This window comes from Canis lupus, chromosome 6 (genome assembly GCF_011100685.1).
Source record: "Canis lupus familiaris isolate Mischka breed German Shepherd chromosome 6, alternate assembly UU_Cfam_GSD_1.0, whole genome shotgun sequence".
In the NCBI taxonomy this organism is placed as follows: domain Eukaryota; kingdom Metazoa; phylum Chordata; class Mammalia; order Carnivora; family Canidae; genus Canis; species Canis lupus.
The window spans coordinates 76,826,798-76,851,188 of record NC_049227.1 but is presented as its reverse complement, the minus strand read 5'-3'; positions in this window follow the sequence as shown (position 1 = coordinate 76,851,188).

Here is a 24,391-nt window from a genome sequence, read left to right as displayed (position 1 = left end):
CTTCAATTAAAGGACATTGTATAAAGTGTTTATTTCATTTTAGTTTTCCTAAGCTCTATTTTTAATGTAAAGTTGTAACTCAGAAGCTCTCACATTAGTGACCACATTGTCTAAAAATAAGTTTTCTAATAGGCATAAATATTTTTAAGGGAAATGGTATTGATCACAAAGCCTAACTGTTCAAATTTCATGTGTCTGTGCTGGCATCAACGACATATGGGAATAGACTTGAATAATGAGGCTGACCTAGTACAGAACTCCTCATATCCTTTCAAAGGACTGGAAGTGAACTCTCTTCAGTAGAAAAATTAAATAGATGAAACATAAAATCAGTTGGAGGCCATTCACTTTATCCTGTCTGGCAGCTGGTGTGATATGATTGAGGTTAAGTGAGGAATGGACTGTCCTGGATAAAATTACTGTCCCTTATAAAATCATCACTAATGTATACCAGACATGATGTTTCACACTTTATATATGCTACACATGATCTTAATTATCCATTATAACCTATGAAACAGGCACTATTATTCTTATCATCCAGATGAGAAAACTGAAGACTGATGTGCCCAAGGTTACAAAGTAGGTATCATGCATCAGGACTAGAATACAGATATGTCCGTTTCTAGAAGCCGTGTTCATTACCGATAAGCTGTGATGCTTATTCAACACACTCCAAAGGGGACAAGAAGTATAGACAGTGTGAACTGGCTCTAGGGTTTTGGGCAAACAGCCAAAAGAAGTGTCCCCAAAAGTTTATACATTATGCTGGCCAGCTCACCTGGGAGGGGTGACTTCCACCAGAAATAATGCTTATGCAACAGCTTTAAGGTTTCCCCTGCCATGCGACCCTCGAGGTAGAGTCTAATACTAAAGGGACTTGTCAGGATTGGATGAAAGAGAGCCAAAAGTTCGAGGTGGAAATAATACAAATGAAACTGTCTACCTGGTAGCAGATGGGCAGGGTAGGGGGCTCCCGCTTCAGAGCACGGCCTGATCCTGGGCGCCTTCCTTGGTGACCCAGTGGCTCTCTGACAGCTGGGAGCCTTGAGCAGGGTCAGCTGATTTGAGAGGCTGTTGAATTGAAAATATCAACAATGGCTTTGAGGTCCCACCCTAAGTCTTCTGCTGCCGGAGTCGTGTACACACTACCTCAGCAACAGCACATCTGATTTCCATGACATGAAAGTCATCCTTTTTTACTTCTTCTTCTTCTTCTTCTTCTTCTTCTTTTTTTTTTTTTTTTTTTTTTTGATATTTCTTAGCACTTGAGGAAGTTTGAAGCACACAAAACCATGCCTGTGGTTTTTAAATAGTTTTGCCAAGTTTCTCTTTTAAGCCGGAGTAAAAATTGAGTTACTTACATCGCCATAAAGGACAGGCTGGAATCAGGTAAAGGCCTTCGACAATGACATCACATAAGACTGTACACCGAGCAGAGGGGCCTTGGCCTCAGGTTCTGATCCCAGGGTCCTGGGATCAAGCTCCACATGCGGAGTTTGCTTGTCTCCCTCTCTCTCTGCCCCTCCCCCTGTTTGTGTGCTTGCTCTCTCTCTGTCAAATAAATAAATAATAAAATATTTTTTAAAAAGATTATAAACCAACCAGAGATTTATCCAAAGGAGGTATTGTGATGGCAAATGTTTGGATTTATTTTATTCAACGGATGGCTTCTGACAGGATGTTTTTTTTAATCATCTTTATAGCATTAGAGTTAAGACAGGCATTGGTATAGCTTTTGATAAAATTTAGAAATATTTTGTATGGTGTCTTGGGAAGTGGTCATGTAGCTTTTTAAATATGGAAAGCCTTGTTTGTTGAGAAGATAACCAGTTTCTCTAACAGCCATTTTTTTTTTTTTTTAAGTTTGGTCTCATCACTACAAAGTTCCTTATACTAATTAAAAACATGCCCATTATAATTTAGAATAATGAAACTGAAAAAGACTTTAAAATCCATTTGGCAGAAACCCTATTTTTATAATAAGTTCATTGATTCATTCTCCAAAAAAGTATCCACCACGTGTCTGATATTGTTTCTGATGCTGGGAATATAGGAATGAATCCCTAACCTGTGGCGCACACTCCTATTAAATTGAATTGTTCACAGTCACATAATATTGAAGAGAAGTGAAAGACTTCCACTGCCCTGTACTATATATGTTACTCCCTTCAGATTACACTCTTTTTCTTCATTCTCCAGCTATATTTTACTAGCCACCAAGACATGCCACCATGACTGTTTAAAGTCATCCATATTTTCCAAGTCAGTCTCTTGTATGTCCTCAGGGTTATTTTAATAATTCTGAAATAGTATGTTTTATCCTATCTCTATTGACAAATTTATCTTTTCTAGTAGACTCTCAAGTCCTCAGTTACCACAATTTATTCATGTTGAAAACTCTGCATTTTTATGGGTGTTTTAATTGAGTGAATTAATGAATTGCTGGGTATTATTTTTTTATATTCATCCAATAAATATCTACTAAGTGTCTATTATTTGCCAGTCACTATACTAGCTCCACTAGGAGATCATTAATTAAAAAAGACACAAAGCTTATATTCTGGAGCTGAAAATGAGACAATGGGCCATAAATTTAGTAAGTAAATTAAACATTAAGTGGGAAAGTAATAAATTCCATGGAAAAAATAAATCAATAAATGTTTTCAGGCAAGCTGGGGTAGAGAAGGCAACTTTAATTTTAATGGAACAGTCAAGTATGTCTCGATGTAAAAGTGACATTTGAAGAATGAGTTGAGGAAGATGAGTATATGAGCCATATAGATATTGAGGGGATAAGATTCCAGCAGAGGGAGTAGCCACTGCAAAGATCTTCAGGAAAGAGTGCGCCTAGTGAGTACCAGGGTCACTGAGGCCCTGGAGAAGTGGTAGGAGATAAAGGCAGAGAGGTGACTGAGGGCATAGATTTACTAGAGCTTCATGATCATTGTAAGGACATCAGCTCTTACTCTGAGAAATTGGGGAGCCCTACCAGTATTTTGAGAGGGGGCATGATGGGCTTTGACTTAGAGTTTAACAGTTTTTCTCTGAATATTCTATTGAGTTCAGTCTACAGGATGGCACAGGGAGATGGAAAAGAGACCAATTAAGAGGTCTCTTTTCTGTAAGAATCTGGTTAAAAAAAAAAAAGTGACAGTGTGAGGGAGTGTACAAGGTCCTATGAAGTATTTGAGTTTGTGGTATATTAGAGACAAAGTCAATAGTGTAAGCTATTCAGGGGGACATGTAATAGAGAGGCATCAAGGATGATTTTAGGATTTTAGGCTTGAATGTCTGAAAGAATGGCGTTGCCACCAACTATAATTTGGAATGTGATCAATGGGAACAGATACTGTAGGAGGATGAAGAAGCAGTAATTTTGGACATAAGCCTGAGATATTTATTTGGCATCCAAGTGGAGATATTATGCAGGCAGTTGGATTTATAGGGAGAAGCTTGAGAGAAAGAGTGGTAAAGGAGGAAATGGTCCTGGTTGTCTGTGTTGCAGGGTGTGTATGTGTGTGTGTGTGTGTGTGTGTGTGTGTGTGTAGTATCAGGAAATAGGTAACGTTAAAAGCCATAAGACTAGATGAAATTACCAAGGGGCAAAGTCTAAGCTGGAGATAAAAGAAAGAAAAGAATAAAGCTTCATATTGTGGTGTTAAAAAAAGAGAAGAAAGTGTGAAATGGTTATTTAGGAGAATGAGGACAGTGAATAGAGAAAGAAAATCCAGTATGATTTCCAAGAAGCATTAAGGACACCTCTAAAGTTCATGGTCATAAATCTAAAGACCAGTTAGTATGGGTTATGTTTCCCTCCAGCCATGTTCAGTTGTGTGAAGACAGGTAAAGTTCAAGTGGAAGGTGGGTTTAACATTTTAGACAATATTAAATATACCCCGCATGAACTGTAGCTATTTGGGAAAATATATTGGTGATTAGCATCAGGCTTTTGTTTCGGGAGAGAAGTCTGTATGTGTCCAGAATATTGGTTAGTGTTTTGTATGTACTTGGTTAATCCAATAGATTAAAAGGATATAATTAAATATGCACATAGGAAAAAAAGCACTCTGCATAAAAAATTATCAAGTTTTTATAATAGAGAGAGTAGGAATGAAGGTGCCATTAAAGGAATAAATCAGCAACATAGCAGGAACCCAAAGTCTGAGGAAGAATATCGCTAAGAAGAACTTTCTGGTGGTCAGACAGCCAAGGAGCTTGTATGAGCAAAAGTGACTAGTTTCTATAATAACTTTTCAATGTTTTAGGGTTACAAAATCAAGTTACTCTGAACATTCAATAGGTACTGTCATGCACACAAAACCCGAGTGAATATGGGGAAAGTCGGGCATAAGAGAAGACAAAGTGAGGCAAGAGTCAAGTTCAAGAGAAGCAAGAACTTGAAGTAAGGACTATCAGGGAAGACCTAAACACACAGGACGTGCAGAAAAGTAGGACATTAGACATGACATAGAGTTTGTGAGTTTGGGTCAATTTTTTTTTATTAAATTTTAAACAATAGCAATATATCAACTGATATTTGAGTTAAATAATGATAATAGCTACCATTTCTTGAATGCCTACTCTGTGCCATACATACCTCCAGTTATACCTACTATGAATAAAACTTTCCTTAATACAAAGCCTTGAAAAAAAAAAGGTATTATTAAATTTCATGATACAAAACATCTGCTTATTTATACTTTTTAAAATTGACATGTGTAAGGCATTTGATATTATCTATCAATTTTATGATACTAGCATTACATTTCTTTTTTTTAATTTTTTTAAATTTATTTGTGATAGTCACAGAGAGAGAGAGAGAGAGAGAGAGAGAGAATGAGGCAGAGACACAGGCAGAGGGAGAAGCAGGCTCCATGCACCGGGAGCTCGACGTGGGATTCGATCCCAGGTCTCCAGGATCGCGCCCTGGGCCAAAGGCAGGCGCCAAACCGCTGCGCCACCCAGGGATCCCTAGCATTACATTTCTGCCTCATCTTATGTTTGATATTATCTCAAAATTGAAGAAATGTGACAATATCGTCTTTAAATGACTGATGAAACTAAAGTTCGGAAAGGTTAATTAATGTCTCTAATTTCCCATTGATGACTGAGCCAAGGATTCAAGATGTAGGTCTCTAGGACTCCAAACCTCTAATACCTCATGTAAATTCTAGGTTATTTTCCCACTATTTCAGAACCAGTCCTTATTCAGCCTAGCAAGCTAAATTCTATTTGCATATCCAGGAATACATGTTCATGTCACGAAAACAAAACATTTTCCCATAGCAACAGTTCATCACACTAAAAAAATAATTGTCAGTAGTGGTTCAGAAAGCATTTGGTGGTAGAGACAAAAACAAGTAAAATAACTCTGATTTATCAACAAAAGGAGGGGTTCACAAAGGATAAGATAAATTCTGAAGGGTAGAAAGAAATCTTGTTTTCTTAAGTAGAGAAATGAAAAAAAAAAAAATCAACCAGAAGTAAGAGGTACATTTGAAACTCAAGAGTGAAACAATCAGTTGTCAAAAACAAATGATTCAACCAAAGTGATTATTTCATGGGGTAGAACAAATCTTTATAAAACCATCAGTCTACTATCAAGCCATTTATCAGGTAACCCCAGCTACCTTTCAAGATGTCCTTGTATGGATCTAAGCTACTCCCACCAGTCTTAGGTTTTCCCAAACCGCACTATGTATTTTGGGGCCTCGGCTTATGGCCCAGAACTCATGGCCCAGATCTGAAGCTGTGGCTGAAAAGGCCAAGAATCTACGAAACCTGGTGTTGGGTGTTAGGTGGGAGATGAAGAAGGAAGGAAGACGAGTAAGTCACAAGACAGGGAGAATTCTGAACAGATCTATGCATCTATATAGATGTGTGTGTGCACGTGCGTGTGTAATAAATTCCAGCAGTCAGGCAGGGGTAGGAAGTAACAAGTAAGACAATTAGAGCCACTGGGGAAGAGCTCTACTGGAAATACGATGCCCAGGAAATAAGCAAGATGGTTAGTGGGATAAGTTCCTAGGATACAAATTCAAGACTGTCAAAAATAAAGAGATTCATGTCAGAACAATGGAAAATGATGCATAAAGTTAACAGATTTTTGAAGCCGTTTGCATTCTACCTTTTTTGCTACCACGAGCTTTCTCTGTTATAGCGGTCAACATTAGAAACCACTGAGCGCCTCCGTGACTCTATGCCTTAGACGCTCTACTGTTAAAACTTTGCTTTTCTACCCATAGTTCAACAACTGTTGTCTAAAATGACTCAGCACTTCAATAGCTTCCTCCCAAATCACTGGCAAGGCTACCTGGATTCCTTACACTGGAATGCAATGAGTAGACTTTTAATTTGACTGCTTTTTTACAGTCTTTCAGCTTTTACCTTCTGTTCATATCCCTTATCCATTTATCTAGTGGGTTGTCTTTTACTTCCTGATTTGTAGATTTTTTTAAAAAGTACTGGATACTAATCTTTTACTGTGACATGCATGGTAAATATCTTCTCCCAGTGTATGGTTTTTCTTAAGTTTGTTTATAGGATCAATTTATCAATACTTTCCTTTGTGGTTTGTTACCTTTCTTTTGACCTCCTTTAAGAAATCCTTTTTGGGATGCCTGGGTGGCTCAGTGAATTAAATGTCTGCCTTCAGCTCAGATCATGATCTCGAGGTCCTGGGATCAGGTCCCTGCTGAACAGGGAGTCTGCTTCTTCCTCTCTCTCTCTTTCTCTCTCTCTCCCCTCTCTCTCTCTCTCTCTCTCTCTCTCTCTCTCTCTCATGCATTTGTTCTCCCTCACTCTCAAATAAATAAGTAAAATATTTAAAAAAAAATCCTTTTCCACCAGTATATAGTCTGCTACATTCTCTTTCAAAAGTTTTAAAGTTTTGCTTATCATGTCTTTTTATTTAATCAATCTGGAATTTACCTTTGTATATAGTGTGAGGTAGGGTAACAATGATATTTTTTTTATATGTAAGCCAATTGTTTTAGTACAAGCTAGTTATATTTCAGTATTTCTCACTGCTTTCTAATGTTATCTATTTACAAAGCCTATGTATGCATGAGTCCATTTTGCCTTCTGTACTATGATTAACTTTTTCCTGACTTTCAAAGCCCTAGGTAATCAAAACATGTAGCCCTCAGGTATATGCCCTAAAGACAATGAAAGCACTAAACCTACATTATCAGGAAACCTTAGAGTCTGAAAGTAATATATGTTTTAAATAATCTGATAAATAATTTTATAGATTAAAAAAAAAAAAACACAAGCACAGAGAAGCTAAATGAGTTGCCCAGGGTGATTCAGCCAGTCTAGTGTTTAAGCTCCTTCTAGAATTATGTTTACTCCATATCTACTGCCCCGAATTGTCCACAGAACCAGTGCTTGGCACATATTAGATTGAATTACTATTTGAATCAAATGACAGCATCAAATTAAATCAAATGGGATAAATGTGACTTGCTTGGTGCCCACCGTGTGTTGGACACTATGCTAATACTCCCCTAAAACCAGTGACTGGCCCTTGAATTTTGGCCCATGAGTTCCAGTTTGTGTGCTCTTTTGTCTGCCTCTGGGCCATGACTGATAAGTATGAGAATAATTGTAGTCTAATAAGAAGGTTCGATTCAGACTTGATTCCTACATTGCTGTACTGCAATTTTCTCCAACATGCAGAAGAGAGATTTTTGGAAAACCCCTGAATTACATGTATATTATATAAGAATTGTGGAGATAGAATTTCTCTTTAGAAATTCTGTTACCCATGTCTCTTGCTTCCATTTACTTATTCCACAAACATATGTTAAGAACCCCCCAATGGCTTCTATGGTCATCATTAGTAACATTCCTGTCAAAAGAGTCTTACGTCTACTTGTGGAATTAGGATCTAAACATACATTTGTAATTCCAATGTAGTAACTGTTATAGCATGGATAACAACAACAAATTGTAGAAAAGTAGAGAAAAAGATCGGAAATGATCACTGTAAGGGCACCTGGGTGACTCAGTTGGTTTAGCATCTGCTTTGGCTAAGGTCATGATCCCCAGGTCCTGGGTTTGAGTCCCATGTTGGACTCCCTGTTCATTGGGGAACCTGCTTCTCCTTCTCCCTCTGCTGCTCCCCTTGCCTATACTTACTTGCGTGTTCTCTCTCTCTCTCTCTCTCTGTCAAATAAATAAATATTTTTTTTAAAAGAAATGATCACTCTACCTGGTGGAGTCCAGGAAAGCCTCATGAGTAGGAGTATATACCTGAACTAAAAAAAAAGTAGAGGAAGGGAAATATGTATTTGTGCCTAGATGTCAATGTTGAAATAGAACATTATGACACAAAATTTTATTAAAGAATGTCGATATTTTGTGTTAGTTGGTGATTATCTAACTTTTCTTCCCAAGATCTCACATTGTGATCAATATTGCTTAATATTTGTTATGCAGTTTTCTATAGTCAGTATGAAGGCCTAGGGAATACAGGTATAGACACTGTAGATTGGATTACTGCTTTCAGAGGTACGGTATCCATATACTTTAGCTTCGAGTACACTTTGAGATTGCAAAGAAACACTATTAATAATTACAGGGTGGCAGCAGATATAAATCAGGATTTCCCTGAGCTAACTGGGATTAGTCACCATATATAAAGGAAAACATCAGTGTGCAATGCGACTGTACAACAGAGTTCCTAACCTTGTTTAAGGTGTCATAGAAGGTTGTGCAAATGAAACTTCTCCATAGAATCAGGGTAGGCTTTATCAGGATGCAACCTGTGCAGCTGCCCAAGGTCCTATACCTAGAAGGTCTCCCCATCTGGTTTAAGTCTCTACTGCTGCTGTCTTGAAATTATGAATATTTTCAAAACAAGGGGCCCACATTTTTATTTTGTGCTAGACCCAGCAAGTTACATATTTACAATCCTGTACAGAAAATACATAGTCTGATTTAGCAGGATGACAGTCGAAATGCCAGAGGATTTATGAACCACATAGTATGAGGCTGGCTGAAAGATCTGGAAATACTTACCTGGATAAAAAAATCTTAAAGATGAATTAATAGCTGCCTTAAAACTGAAAGTTCATACGGGTCAAAAGAGAACTAGAATTTTGCAGTTCAGCTAAAGAAGAGGGAAGAATGTTTGGAAGTTACAGGAAAAACTGAGGAAAGGTGGAGTTTTATTACAAAGGAAGACAAATTTAAATGCAAAATTCCCCAGTATCAGGTATTAAATCTGAAGCTTGGAGACCATCAAGTCACGGTTGTCAAGCACAAACATTTCCATTCATTAAGAAAAGAATGAGAGGATTACAATATTCTAAACCAATCCTAAGATTTCATATTTGTGAAATACATTGAAATGTTCCTGCCAAAATGACTCATATTTCAGAATTCTAGGAAGTGAAGAAGGGAAGATGAAACAATCTACTTTCAATTATCTTTTACTCGAAGCAGGGAACATGAAGAGAAAGTGTAGTAGCCCGGTAGGATTCTCACTCAAATTGTCTCATTAATAAGCACACGCATCATGCTGACCTTAGTTGTAGTTACGATCCCGAAACACGGCTTTAAAGTCAGCAAATGATAATAACACCTATTTATTCAACACAGGAATCTAATTTAGTTGTTTAAGCTCTGCAAAGAATTCGTGAGTTAAGACTGGTTGTATCATTTGTTAGATGGGGAAACCGAAGCTCCAATCTTTTAATCCAATCTTAAAAAAATCCAATTTTTTAGTCACCTAGCAGATGAGTTAATTGATTTGTTTATTCGTCACATAACTGTTTATTGATTGCCCAGTACATGCAGGCACCCTACTGTGTGCGAAGGATGCAACCGTGAGCAAGACTGCATAGACTCCGTACTGCGACAAGGTAGCCAGGACAGGGTAGACTTTTTTGCTTTTGAAAGGAAACGCTCAGGCAACTTTTATTTTTGTCAAGCAACAGGTATTTGGGGAAATTCTGATGGTATGGATCATGTTTATTTAGCCTTTATTTCAAGTATATGGGTCTGGTACTATTATATCAGGAAGAGAATAAGATACATCCCTGGTCTCTTGAGAAGACGTATAAAAGCGACCTATATAACGGGTGACCGCGAGTACAGAACAGAAGGAAACGCGTGGTAAATAGACTTGTAAATATCACTAAATGGGAGAGCAGGAGAGGGAGAGTTAAATGTGACCAGGCCATCGATTGAGGGGGGCCCTTGACGGGATGGGCACCGGGTGTTAGGCTATATGTTGGCGAATTGAACTCCAAAAAAATATATATATATACAAAAAAGGGAAAGGTTTTATGGAGGGGCACCCAGGGGGCTCAGCTGTGGAACGTCCGCCTTCAGCTCAGGGTGCGACCCCGGGGTCCTGGGATCGAGTCCTGCATCAAGCTCCTTGCTCCATGGGGAGCCTGCTTCTCCCTCTGCCTGTGTCTCTGCCTCTCTATGTCTCTTATGAATAAATAAATAAAATCTTTGAAAAAAGAGAAAGGTTTTGTGGAGAAGGTGAACTGAGGAACATGACAAGTAGCTAAAAGTTCAAAATTATGAGTAAGCTCCAAAAGAGGAAACACAGTGATGTATCAAGACCTATATCTAACCACAGCCCATGATATAGTAACGAGTATATATTCAGGTACTAAGCAATAAGTATTTATGAAATTAAACTTCTTGGTATGTATTTCATGTTAAACAGGGAGAAAAAGCAAAATCACATAGTCATGAATATCCGGGGAACATTTGGGTGGTGAGCAGGCGGGTAAGTATGAGCGGTAGGGGATAGGACGGCGTTTACGGAAAGCGCTTGCGGGAGAAAGAGGGAATGATGCTTGAAAGACAAGTAGGAATCAAAATGTGGTGACCTCGGTTTTTAGATGAAGCTTGAAGTGAACTCTGAGCAAATGACAAGCCAGTAACTCTTAGTACTGAGCACCTGTTACAGCGTCTCAACAACAGTGCCCTGTATGAGCTTGTTGCATGAATAGGTAAAACTGTGAAATGATAAATGAGGCAAAGAGTGACCTCCATCAGTCTATTCAATAAACATTTATCGAGCACTGTTCTGTTCTAGCTACTGGGGAAGAACGAGGCTTTCTGTCTTCACTGACCTCCTTGGCTGACGGGTCTGCACACACGTGTCGGTGAGCAATGGCAGCGCTATGTGCGATGAGTACACGGGGGAGAGACAAAGCCCTTTGGAACACATTAGGGAGACTTCCCTTCCCAGCTCCTGCAGATTTTCAGATTTATTGCATTTTGGATTTTTCAGAAAAGAGTGGTTAGTAAAGGACGATTAACAGGAGAAGAAAGGGGACATGTATGTGAAGACATGGAATCGTGCAGCTGAGGAGATGTAAGAACAAGATGTACAGAGGTCTAGAAGATAGAGAGGTTAACTAAAAATATTCAAAGAAGGCAATAGGAAGAGCTAAGGCTGCAGAAGTAGACAGGAAGGCAATGAAAGATAAAATTAGAAAACTGAGAAACCGAATGCCGGCTAACAGTGGGGTGACTACAGCAATAGCTCACAGGAGAGCCACCTAAGGCCGCGGCAGTGACAATGGAAAGGGGGGGGGGGGGTGTCCTCCTGACTTGCACACGCTCAGTGTTCGATGACTACTGCATGACCGCAGACTCTGGAGGCCGAAAATGTGGGGTAGAACAAGAGAAGAGAAAATTGACGTTGAGGTTGCTAGTTTGAGTGACTATATTGATGTTGTCTCTATGATTCGAGATTGGAAACTCCAGTTATTGACCAGGTTTCGATGTTAAATTAGTAAATTTAGTTTTGGAGATGACGTGTTGGGGAAACCCGCCTGCCATCTTTGTGGCGTTGCCTTGGCAGGGTAGGACAATGTGTCTGGAGCTCAATCACCATGGTGTTAAAGGGCAGCCCTTGGGAGAACCTTCTCCCTCATCCCACCAGGAAGCACTTTTTCCTTCTCATGGAAAGCAAAAGGGATCAACAAATGGTGGCTACCGCCTGTTTTTCTTAAGCAAGAGATTGTCAGTATGTGTCTGCCCTTTCCCAAAAGGCAGGCTGCTTCTCTGCACTAAGTGGTGACACAAGACCTGCAAAATCTCCTATTTAACGCCATTTTCCTTAGAAATCATGCTTGTTTATCTTTTTATGTTTATGACCCAATAAATAACTTGTAGGAAACTACGTCCCTTTGAATATTGAATAAGCAAAACAAAATTATGCTCTGATGTTTCTCCATTTCTGCAGAAGGAGGATACTGAAAGGAATCTGAACAACCCCTTCCCCTTGATGAAAGAGTTCCCCATAGGAACTTGTCTTCAGGCTACTAGAAGGATCCTTCTATATCTACTCTTTTCACCAACTTAGCCCCACCAGGGCATCCTAGAAAGTTGACACACCTCAGCTTTGACAAAGACCTGAATGCACTATTTACTGGCAGTTGTTTTATGGAGCATTGAGAGAAAGTAAGAACATTTCACTGGACTTGGTCTATTGATGTCTTGAAATGTTGTTCTGATTGCAGCCAGAGAAATCAAAACATAGTTTAGCCCAGGGAGGGAGCCTTCCTTTATTTTTTAAAGTGCGTTAGAACTTTCACAAAGACAGATATGGCATTTGAGTCACAATACCATCTAGGCAAATAGAGCATTTGAGTCCACGGGAGAGAATAAAAGAAGAGAGACAGAGACAGGGCGTGGGGAGGGAGGGCAAGAGAAGAAGGAAGGAGAGAGAAGAGAAGAAGAGAAGGGGATGATGGGAGGGGAGAGAAAAGAGGCTGAGACAGATGATCTAAACTGAAGACTCCAGAGAAATAAAATTGGGGGGAGTGCGAAAGAGGAAAGTGAAAGAAGTTTAAGGGAAAGGGTCAAGCCGGGGGGGGGGGAGGGGGGCACCCTGACCTTGAGGAGTCCTTCCGTAATTCCAGGGAAGCACTTCTACACACTTTCCAACTCGTGTGCAGCCGAAAAGAAATCACGAAGCTTAGAGAGGACACATCTGAGAGTAGTGATGCGTGTGTGATGAGACCCGGGTGCGTGGGAATGCTTTAGGCTTGGAGAGGAAATCCGACCCTTACGTCACCGCCTGTGGCTCTTAGCCCACGTCCATACCTCGCCTCAACAGCTGTAACAAGGTCTGTTGGGGCGACGAAATGAGCCTCTTACAGAGTCGCGTTCTCATCAAGCCCATCGCTCCGCATTTTGAGTAGAGAACAGAAATCACATGCACAAGGGCTGCGCGGTTCAGTCATTCAGGTTAATTCTTTTAATGCAGATGTATGGGCCGGAGAGGTGACACTTACGTTCAATCATTTTTCCATTCCAGTTAGTTCTTAATCCTAATTATGCTTGACCTGATTTAAAGTGAACGGAAATTCATTTCCAACTAAGTAAACAGGAGCCTTAGTGCTTTTGTTACTTGTTGGGACGGGCCTTGTTAAATAGCAGCCGTCCGCTCTCCGTTCCAATTATTGTTGGTAGGTTTTAAGGGTCTAGGTTAAGTAGAGTTGTCAGATTTCACTTTGTTGTATAATGAAGTCAGAAAATGAATTAATAGCAACAGCTCAGATCTGTCCGGCTTGGTGGTTTGCTGGAGCACCCATTAGCTCACTGGATCCTGATCCCGCAGGGAGGGCACGGGGGCAGCTCTCCACCCGGATGATGGGGATGCCATGGATGGCCTCCTCAGCAGCTGGCGGTGGGGATTAAATGATTTGGTCAACACAGGGAGCTTGACGTTGGGCTGGGCCCATAGCAAACATGCAGTAAGTGTTAGCTGTTTTTTTTTTTGCCGTTCCTATTATTAATGGTTATTAAGGTCACTGTGCTTTGTACAGTCTGCACCACACCGACAGCAGGGGCACAAGACACAGAGGAGATGGGAGAGGGACAGAGGTCAGGGGGATGATTGACAAGAAGAAGGGATTAATACCAGGTGGAGAGTTGAGAGGATCTGAACCCTGCCCGTCCGACAAGGCTCTCTGGGGTAGGGCCTAGCACGAGGTAAAGGAGACGGAAGCAGGCACATCGAGCTGGGGTCGATTTGTTTTATGACTATACAGCAGTCAGCGACGGGGCAGGGGGTTTCTTTAGATTAGAAGGCATGTGGGAAGACAGGGCACCCCGGGATTAGGCTGAGGGGGTCGGAACGGCCGCCCGCGTGCATGACCCTGTGGGTGCATAACTAATATTCCGGGCCCAGGGTCTCCCTCTCCACAATGTGGACCTGAGTAACCGTCTCTTACATTTGTCTTACGAGGAGGCTCCTGAAGTCAAGTCAGCAGCCACTCGGAACCTTTCACATCGGCTGAATATAATAGTAGAGTTTCGACAGGTTGTACCCGACGGTTGTGTTTACTCATTGTTTCTCCTGTTCTCTGCAGCCTGAGTTCAAGTCCTCGTCGCGCCTCATCTGAATGCTTGTGCCACTTCTCAGTCCCCACTTCTCCCTTCCCTTGGCCCATGTGCCATGATCGGACCAAATCCGTCTTACCGCCCCATGAGCAGTCAACCCTTCACTGGGATATGGATTCCGCAACCTGAGGCTAGAAACTCTACTAGACCTGATTCATTGCGTCCTCGTCCTCATAAGACATCCCCCGTTATACCCTCGTCCCTACGGGGGTCGTCCAGGCTAACTCGCCATTACTGTCTTGCCATCATTTGCTCTGTAACCCTGGAAAAATTGCTTAACCTCACTCAGACTCATTTTCCTGATTGTATCAGTGATTCTCCATCGAGGGTGATCATGCATCCCAGGGACGTTGGTCAATGTCTGGAGACATTTTTTATTTTTACAGCGGGGGTTGGGGGGGGTGGGGAAGTGCTATTGGCACCGACTGGCTGAAGGCCAGGAATCCTGGTGAGCACCTACAATGCCCAGGACAGCCCCCGGCTCTAAAGAATTATTCATCACCAAATATCAAAAGGGTCAAGGCTGAGAAGCTCTGCATTACGGAGATCGTAAACTTCCTGACTCACGTGAATGTGACCGTTGAAAGTTACGTGCCATGCGGTCCCCGGCATTTACCAACACCCCACAAATGTTCATTTTTATTGTCTGTCTGATCTCATTCCTTGCTTTTCCTGATTCCCGGTTTGTATTTATTTAACAGAACCTTCCTTCCTTAGTGCTTCCCAGGTGCCAAACACTTTAAAAACATGAATCCTCAAACTAGGCCCTGAACTTACCTTCAGTCCACGCCCATTTTGCAGGTGAGGAAACAGACGCAGCAAGGTTGACGATCTTGGCTGAAGTGACGCAGCTCGTAGGTGACAGATGTAACATCTGACACCGGCCGTCGGGCTCTACGGTCTGCGTCCTAACGGCTGTGTTGGGCTGTCTCCTACTCCCTGCTGCCCTATAGGACAGTCACGCCAGACTTCTGTTTAGGTTCGTGATGTTTCAAGCATGTCCGTACCCCTGAGCACGAAATGATAAGCTTTTTAGGAAGACAGGAACACGTTGCTGTTTGTCTTAGCGTCCCCCTGCAGGCAGCACAGGGCTCACCATGAACTAGACAGGGTATGAATACATGACCTTGACTATCAGCTGGAGTTCCCTGGTAGAGAAAAGTCCCCGTACAGGATCGGGAAGACAGTCCTTGGCTCTAACGCGGACTAAAGCCCTCTGATCGACCGGGGACTTTGTCTTTGTCCTTCCCTATGGCTCCCATAGCCTGGGCTCCAACCACCCAAATGAATCAAAATTGACCCTAGGTACTGGGTCACGGGTACCGATCCTCCCAGGGCTCCGTGTGGCTTGATGAGCATGATTTTGCAAAAATAGATGCATTTGTTTTCTATCATTTGGCAACGAGGCAGGCACTAACGGGAACATATTTTGGTTCTTCGACATCAAAGAAACAAACATTTCTATGATCTTTTGAGTAACGAGGTAGATAAATACTGAAGCCTTCCTGTTATTATTTTGTGACACGACCCTCACACATTAAATAAGTTTAACTTTCTCCTTATACATAGAATGTTCCAATGTAAACATTGTTCTTAAGGCCCAGAATTTGGATTTGGAAGGCTCAGGTTGGAGCCCTAGCTCTGCTGTTTCCAAATGTGTGATCATGGCCATGCCAATTCACCTCTCTGTGCCTGAGAGAAAGGGCGTTAATGCATAAACACACACGTGCACACACACACACACACACATCCCACTCATGGGGATTTCCAGGATCAAATAAGATAAAAGTATATGAAAACACTTCGAAAAGTTTTATTAAAGAAACTGTGTGACTTTAGTTAATATTAGGGAAGTCATGGTTGCTTTTGCGACTCCTCAGAAAGAAATAGGTTAAAAGAATCATTCAGGAGTGGTACCCTAAAACCCATTTAATAGTAGTTTTAAAAATGGACTTCCCCCCACCAAAATGAACTAAATAGGACTAATGGTGACTGATAGGATGCTAAAAGTCTCATATTTGAGAGCACAGTTTCCACTTAATCTTTTCATCTTTAGCAAGATATTTGGTTTATAGATCTCTCATTTTAGGAGTAAGTCATCATATGCTCAGTCCTATATTCTTCCTCCAAGTTGCCCTCATGGCAGTTAGTGGACATCAAGTAGAAAGGAGACCCCACCAATGATGCTACATGCGTGCGGTCGTGTCCTCAACCACTCTTCACCTCTGAATCTATGATGTTCCTGATGCAGACTTAGATTTTTTTTTAAGATTTTATTTATTTATTCATGAGAGACACACGGAGAGAGGCAGAGGGAGAAGCAGGCTCCCTGCAGGGAGCCCGATGTGAGACTCAATCCCGGGACCACGGGATCACGCCCTGAGCCAAGGGCAGACGCTCAACCACTGAGCCACCCAGGTGCCCCCAGACTTAGGGTTTATAAAATGTTTTGCTGTCTTTGCATTCTGATAGCCTGCTCTTAACAAATATTTTCCTTAACCAAACTTTGGTCGAGCTCATCTGAGCCCTTTCTTGATCTGGCCCTGTCCTTGGGCTTTGTCTACAAGAGCAAGAATCCTGCTAAGTCAGTTTAGCAAGAATCTCCCACTCTATTGATCACCTGCGATACATTTTCATATTCCCCATTTTCCACTTCCCCCAAGTGATATCTGGCCCCCCTGGCCTGCCTGCAGTTAGAATTCCATCCAACCTGTTTTAATCAGAATCCCCTCTTATTTCTGAAATTCTTTTTTAGTAATTTTCCATCTACTGACCCTTCCCATGCCCCTTAATTATAAATTACTATTTTTCCTTGTATTTGAAGTTGAGGTTAATCTCTCTCCTCTACTGCAAAAATCCCATTTCAGGAGTCACTTGAATGAAATCTTCATCACTATCTTTAATAAGTGCAGAATAATTTTTTATTTAACACTCTTTGAATTTGATTCCCTGAATCAGCTCTTTTATTTTTTTGAAGATTTTATTTATTCATTTGAGGGAGAGAGAGAGAGAGAGAATGCATGCTCATGAGTGGCGAGGGGGCTGCAAAGGGAGAGGGAGAGGGAGAGAGAGAAGCAGCCTCCCCACTGAGCAGGGAGTCCAATGCCCGACTCAATCCCAGGACTGATCCCAGGACTCTGGGATTGTGACCTGAGCCAAAGGCAGCTACTTAACCAACTGGGCTGCCCAGGCGCCTCCTGAATCAGCCTTTTTAACAGGAATTGTGTTTCCGTCATGGTCGTGCTGCCTCATGCCACCTTTGAAGAAATGCCCGTCTCTCTAGCTAAGTTCACATCAGCTCTGAGATCACATCAGCTTATGCCAGCCTCCAGACCGGGCCCCAGCACCTTGTATTCTTTTTTTTTTTTTAATATATTTTTTTAATTTTTATTTATTTATGATAGTCACAGAGAGAGAGAGAGAGAAAGAGAGAGAGAGAGAGAGGCAGAGACACAGGCAGAGGGAGAAGCAGGCTCCATGCACCGGGAGCCCGATGTGGGATTCGATCCCGGGTCTCCAGGATCGCGCCCTGGGCCAAAGGCAGGCGCCAAACCGCTGCGCCACCCAGGGATCCCAGCACCTTGTATTCTTTTGAAAATTGTAATTCTAAGTACACACGCTTCATTACTGCCAACGAGAGAAACTGAAATGCCAAGCGTGGTCATACGTGTGGTGTTCTCTATGTTTGTATTCGCATTTAGGAAAAGTCACGTCTCCACATGAACACCTTAAGATCATATAATAAAATCACTTACGGAGAAATCCCCCACGACTCTTGTTTCTACTCAACAAGAATTTTAAAATAAAACAAGAACCAGTTGAAGCCAAAGCAGCACATGTGGCAGATGCTTCTGAAGTACAATGTTTTCAGTCTGGAGTTTATAAAGCCCATCGCCCTTCTTTGGCATCAAATGCTCATATACTTTGCTAGTAATACCTGCGGTTTGCTGCATAAACTGTAGCTGCAACTCAGTCCTCAGCCTCAGCTATCTGGATAGAGGTGCTGGAAAAGTAAAGCAGTCAAGCTAATCAGATGGAGCCATTAGGACCCCCAACGGGCAGGATCACAAATGAGATGATTTCACCTCTGAAGCCTTCTTGGCTAATTGACTTGTACCTTTAAAAGTCATCCTAATTCAAATTCAGTTCCTGAGTTCTCATTCCTTAAGTTCTTCTAATTTGTAGCAAAATGAGCCAAGAGAGGTTTCATCAAAGGTCAATTTTCAGACTCAAAGTGGGTGAGCGATATCAAAGGGATCTATACAGACACGGAGTAAGGCTTTACCACTCCCAACTAATCAAAGAAAGGAGAGTAAAAGTGTGAAATTTGGGCAGTTTTAAAAGAAATGAAAATAAATGTACTCTGAAGAGCACAGTAATCTGAACTTTGACTTTTTTGGTTTATTGTCCAGATTCCTGTTCTCAGAAACAAATGAGATTGATTTATAAACAGAAGCACCAATCTGCACACTGTCTTTGTAGATTGCTCTTTTAGCAGATTAAAAATCTCCCCTTTTAATCAAACCTAATACAACTTAAGATAAACTATGTAGCTAAAAAGAAAACAAAGAAAAATTTAGGATTCCAAACTCGAAAAATGCACAAATTCAGTTTTCTTGTGTGACCTTACATAGTATACTGCAAAGAGAAATTGACTAGAAGTTAGAAGACCTTAGTTGTCTTCTCAGCTCCGAACATTATATTCAAGTCAATTGTTTCATTAATTTTTTAAAAGATTTTATTTATTTATTCATGATAGACACACAGAGAGGCAGAGACACAGGCAGAGAGAGAAGCAGGCTCCCTGTGGGGAGCCCAATGCGGGGCTCGATCCTGGGACCTGGGGTCACGCCTTGAGCCAAAGGCAGATAGATGCTCAACCACTGAGCCACCCATGTGTCCCCAATTGTCTCATTAATTTATTCATTCAGCAATTATTTATAGTGTTAGCTCTGTGCTTTGTGCTGTTTCAGACATTAGAGATACAGATGCGGCAAAAAGAGCACACAGAACTGGATCATAGTTGTAGTGGGAACAGACAGGACAATAAAAACAATAGACATACATAATTTCACATGATGGTTAGTTACATTTTTTTTAATAGTGCAAAGGAATAGAATGTGAGGCGTGAGTGTATGGGAAACAAGGATTCGACTTAATTCAAGGTGAAAACTCTCTAACTAGGTATTTGAGCTGAGCCTTGACTATGAAGAAAATCCTATCAGCCTCAGTTTTATCTAAAAATTAGGATAATGATAGTAACATTCCATAAGTTTGTTTAAAGTATGAATCTCTTGCATTGAAAATACCACGTAAAAGATGGCACAAGGTACACACTCAGCGATAGTGGTTGTCAATGTTATCGTTAGACAGGACAATGATGGTAAGTTTGAATATATTTAATAGAATGCAAATAATAAACGTTCTCCAGAGGGGATGGAGTCAGGCGGCATCACTGTTGAAAATAATTAAGAAAGGAGATAGAATGATTATAAAATAGTAAAGAAAAAACGATGAAAAATCAAAAGCTATGTCATCACCTATCACGGTTCTAGTACCTCTCATTATCATAGTAGATTGAAAATACCACCGCGTCTTTATGTAGCCTCTTTTATCTGAGCACCCTAGTGTGCTTGGATCATTTCTGGGGAGAAAAAACTATTAATCTCTGCTGATGTTTGATCAAAATAGGCTTTGTCAGGTACAATACTACGAGACAGCATCAGAATTAGAGGTGAGCTAGAGTCTGGTGTTTTATACAGAACACGATTTTCTAACCTTTTAGAACTCCGGCAGTCGCGAGATGTAGAGTGTGCGTTTGTCTGAGAGACACAGGCCTCTGAGTAACAGTCATTCCTCGCCACTTACTAGCGTGTAACCTTTAGGAGCATAGATGCTTAACATCCTGAAGGCTTACTTTTCCTGTCTGTAAAAGGAAAACTGAGGTTCCTAATCTCAGGCTGCTTTTGATGTTTAAGTGATACAATAAATACAAAATCCACTAGCATGATGTTGGCGAAAGGATAGGAAACAGAAAAGATAAGGATCCCCACCCCCCACCGTGAAATTTAACCTAGTTGACAAGAAAAACCCACATAGAAATATGATTGCAATTGGGCAAAATGTCCTGAGAAATGAAATAGCATAAAAATGATGAAATGATAATGAAAACTGTCAAGAATGCCATGGACTATTTCTTTTTTCATAGCATTGCCTGTTCTTGAAATAAATTCAAAGAGGACAGAGGTTGTGCTTCCTTTAGTGACCTGGTGGAGGGCCTCACACCACAAAAATGTCATACTCAAAAAATTGGTTTGATAAAGGCAATGGATTGCTGCAGTTTCATAGTATACGACAGCTGCGGAAAACATAGCAAAAGGAATATAAAAAAATCTAAGACTGAGTGCCTGGTCCATGCTTCCGTGAGTCTAAAACTTAGTGGGAGACGGAATGGAAGAAACGCAGTTGGCCAAAGAGCAGGGCTCCTCTCTCTGGAAAGATCACCCTCTTCCACAGCCTCTGGAGGAAAGAACAAGGACAAACAGATGCAAGGGAGAAGGAGAAAGCCCGCCCTGCCAGCCCGGTCAGATCTGCCAACCAAAGCAGGTACTCCTTGGTCAGAACCACCCGCTGCCCGTGGGCCGCAGGACAAGACCGAAGGCCCCAGATGAGTCAAGTGGGCACAACACTGGCTGTGTCTCAAGGGAGAGGACAAGGACAAAAGAAAGAGGTGCAAGCTGACCCTGCGATTCGGGGGAGTCCAGGTCTCCAAGGTTCACTGGCACCGTAAGTGGTATGTGAAGGACTCCAGTTCAGCCGCCAAGTAGAGACGCAACTGATGGCGCGTGCTTGATGGCCACGCGGGTCCTAGGAGGGAGGTGTTCTGACGTTAATCACCTCCCGGCGCTGTTTTTCCCTTAGATGCTCAGAGAATGAGGTCACTCAGCCACCCAAACCAGAAGTAAGAGACTGAGTCCTCTTCCTATTAAGTGAGATTCAAAGATGTTGCCTACGTGACTTCAACAAATGCATAATAAGGAATAGAAGAGAGACCGTAGAACCCCAGAACTGCCCGTTTTTCTTACACATGGTGGGGGCTTACAGGTCATCGTTGAATAATTGACCCTATTTCATGGGACTAATTATCCAAGGAGTATGTGTGCCCCCACTTTCTGGTGATTTGTCTAATATCCTGCCACTGCAGTTACGAAAACCAAAGAGAAGTGGCAGCTAGGAATGGAAATTTTTCTGTGTTTCTTTTTAACACTACAGCTTTCCCGTATACACATAAATTGCATTTTCCTCAAGCGAATTTACTAGTTTCTGTCACTCAAATGACAGTTCTTATTTCCTCAGAAAACTCAAACTCCCTGTCTCATTGGAAGCAGTAGTTTCCTCGCGACGTAACATAAAACATTTTGGCGAAGAGCAACCCCAGAAATTAAAAAAAAAAATTTAATGAATATGACAAATGCTTTATTAAGCTTCTATTCTTATCCTTATGATAGAAAGCTACATAAAAAGACTTTTCCATCTTTTTTTTTTTTTTTTGATAAGGTAAGGAGTCGAGCGGATACCTGAAACAGAAATCCTAAAATTCTTTTGAATTTTAAGAGTATCCAGTGATGTGCTTTCTATTTTGTGAGGATGGATGAGATTGAAAGAAGTGGAGTGAGAGAGAAAAGTCACTGAAGCTGGTAATAGCAATAACAACATTCTTTTTAAAGCCTAAAGAAGAGTTCTTGGTCTCAGAAAATTGCTTTGTGAATCTTAAAGGCACAGAAGAGCATAAGGTACGTGAGTATCCTAAGGAAAACACGGCGGGGGACCTGCCCCTGCACTTGCAGTTCACAGGGCAGCGGAGCGGCCCCCACCCCGTTGCCCCTCGCCCTGTGCCCCCTGCCCAGGCGGAGGGGAGCCATCGCCAGTACTGAAGCCAGATACAGCCTGGCAATTGTGGATGAGTAAGTGCCCCAGGAAGCGATGAGCATCTTTAAGCAAAGATACCTACGGAATCCAGCAGAAGTTCCCGAAGTCAGGACTTAGGCTTTTAAGTCATAGACTGTGAAGCCTGTCAAGTTAGAGCACTAGTATCGCAAGAATTAGCCTCCCTTCAGATCACGGCGTGGTGGGATTTGACCACGGGATATTTCAAAGGAGCAGCCTTCTCTGGTTTGGCATAATTTAGCTGACGTAAAAATACGGTTGACGGAAAATAAACAGTTTCTAAAAAATACAAAAATTAAAAGTTAAAAAAAAATTAGTTGAAGTAAGCGTAAGCAAGCTATGTTTTTATCCAGATCAAAAACCAAAATGTTTGTATCATATTCATTACTGTAAAAAGCTAATAACTTCCCAAAAAAAGGAAAGATAATGTCTACGAGATTTTTGTTTGTTTGTTTTTTTGGTTTTCCCATTTTCTAGTCTTTTATTATCAGGGAGATTTTTTTCCTATTAAATTACACAAGTCCCCAAAACAGCTGCATTTGGACACAGGAGCATCAGGCGGGGGCGGCGGGGCCAGCAGGTGTTGGGGCCTGCAGACGGGCCAGGCGGGCGGTGGCTGCAGCTCAGGTCACAGCGCCCAGTTCCTGGGCTGGCGCCGTCGGGCCGGGGACCCTGCACACGGGTTCCCCCCACTCCTGAGGTGCCTCCCTTTGCAGCAGAGGCTACAAGACCGAGAATTACCTTTCCCAGATTCCCTGGCAGCAGGATCTGGTGACAAACCAGGCTCGCACATGGGCTTGCACTCGCACAGGTTTGAAGGGTAAAGGAGAGCCCCTGTAGACCGTATTTTTATTGCACTTAGGTTTTTTGTTGGTTTGTTTGTTGCTGGTTACAAGTGTAGAAACGAGGGCTTCTTTTCTACAACAGTGCACAGCAGCATCTAGCTGTGTCAGTTTAAAGAAGGGATCGCGGTGGCTTCAGAACCTTCTGGGCCTTTCCTCCACTTCCAGCTACAGCCGTGTGCGCTTACAGTCAGTAGCTCGGCAGAGACCTCCTGATCCCCCCGCTCGCCCCCAGGAAGTCAGCCCTGTCCTGTTCTGTTTGTTGAACATTGTTCCCAGACGCCGGCCTAGAGCCCACTCCTCCCACTTTACAGTGATTTTTATCTGCACGTAAACCCATGTGTGAAATCCATTTCTACTGAGACTCTCTTCAGAGTTTAGCTCCTTCATCTATAAATTGGGGCAGATTTGGGCGTTTACTAATAAAGGTGTTGCAAGAATCAAGTAAGATGACTTAAGTAAACATTTAACCCAATTCCGGACACACAGGAAGCACCCATCGTATACGAGACCTTGTTATTTAAATATCAGTTTCATGCTGCCCTGCCCACTGATGTACCCTTTCTACACCTCAGACATTCGTTCAATGATTAATAGTAATAGGAACAACTGAGAAAGAATTTGAAAAAGATCATTTGAGATAAGAGAAAGCATTTCTAGGATCTCCTGGTCATATTAAGAAGAAGGCTGTGAAATGGGCATATTCCATAAAGAGAGAGATGGGTGGGATAATTGTCTGGAAAAAGAGGCTCCAGGACGGGGAAGATATGTGTCCCTGGCCACAAAGGAAAACATGAAAAGGATGACCTAAGAACAGGGAGCAACTGAAAGGGGATGAAGTCAAAGGATCTTTTAGGGCAACACTATACATTAAAACAATTAACTGTGGAAATTTAATAAGAATGCCTGGTACCAGTGCTACCGGCACCCAAAGCAAAAGTAAAATTTTTGACATGAGACCACCAGCTGTCTTAGGATAAGGCCTTTATTCTTCTGCCCCTAGTACCCTGAAACGCCTCCTGCCTTGTCCATTGTCCCTTGACCTAGAATTATTTTAGTGGTATTTAAATCCTGACCTAAGGAAAATGCATGAGGGGGTTAATTTTAAGAACCAGCAGAAATAAGGATTATGAGAGTATTTATAGCATAGTTCTTAATCATTTTCACCATCTTTTGGAGGTGCTTTAAATTAAGCAACTGCTCTCCCACCT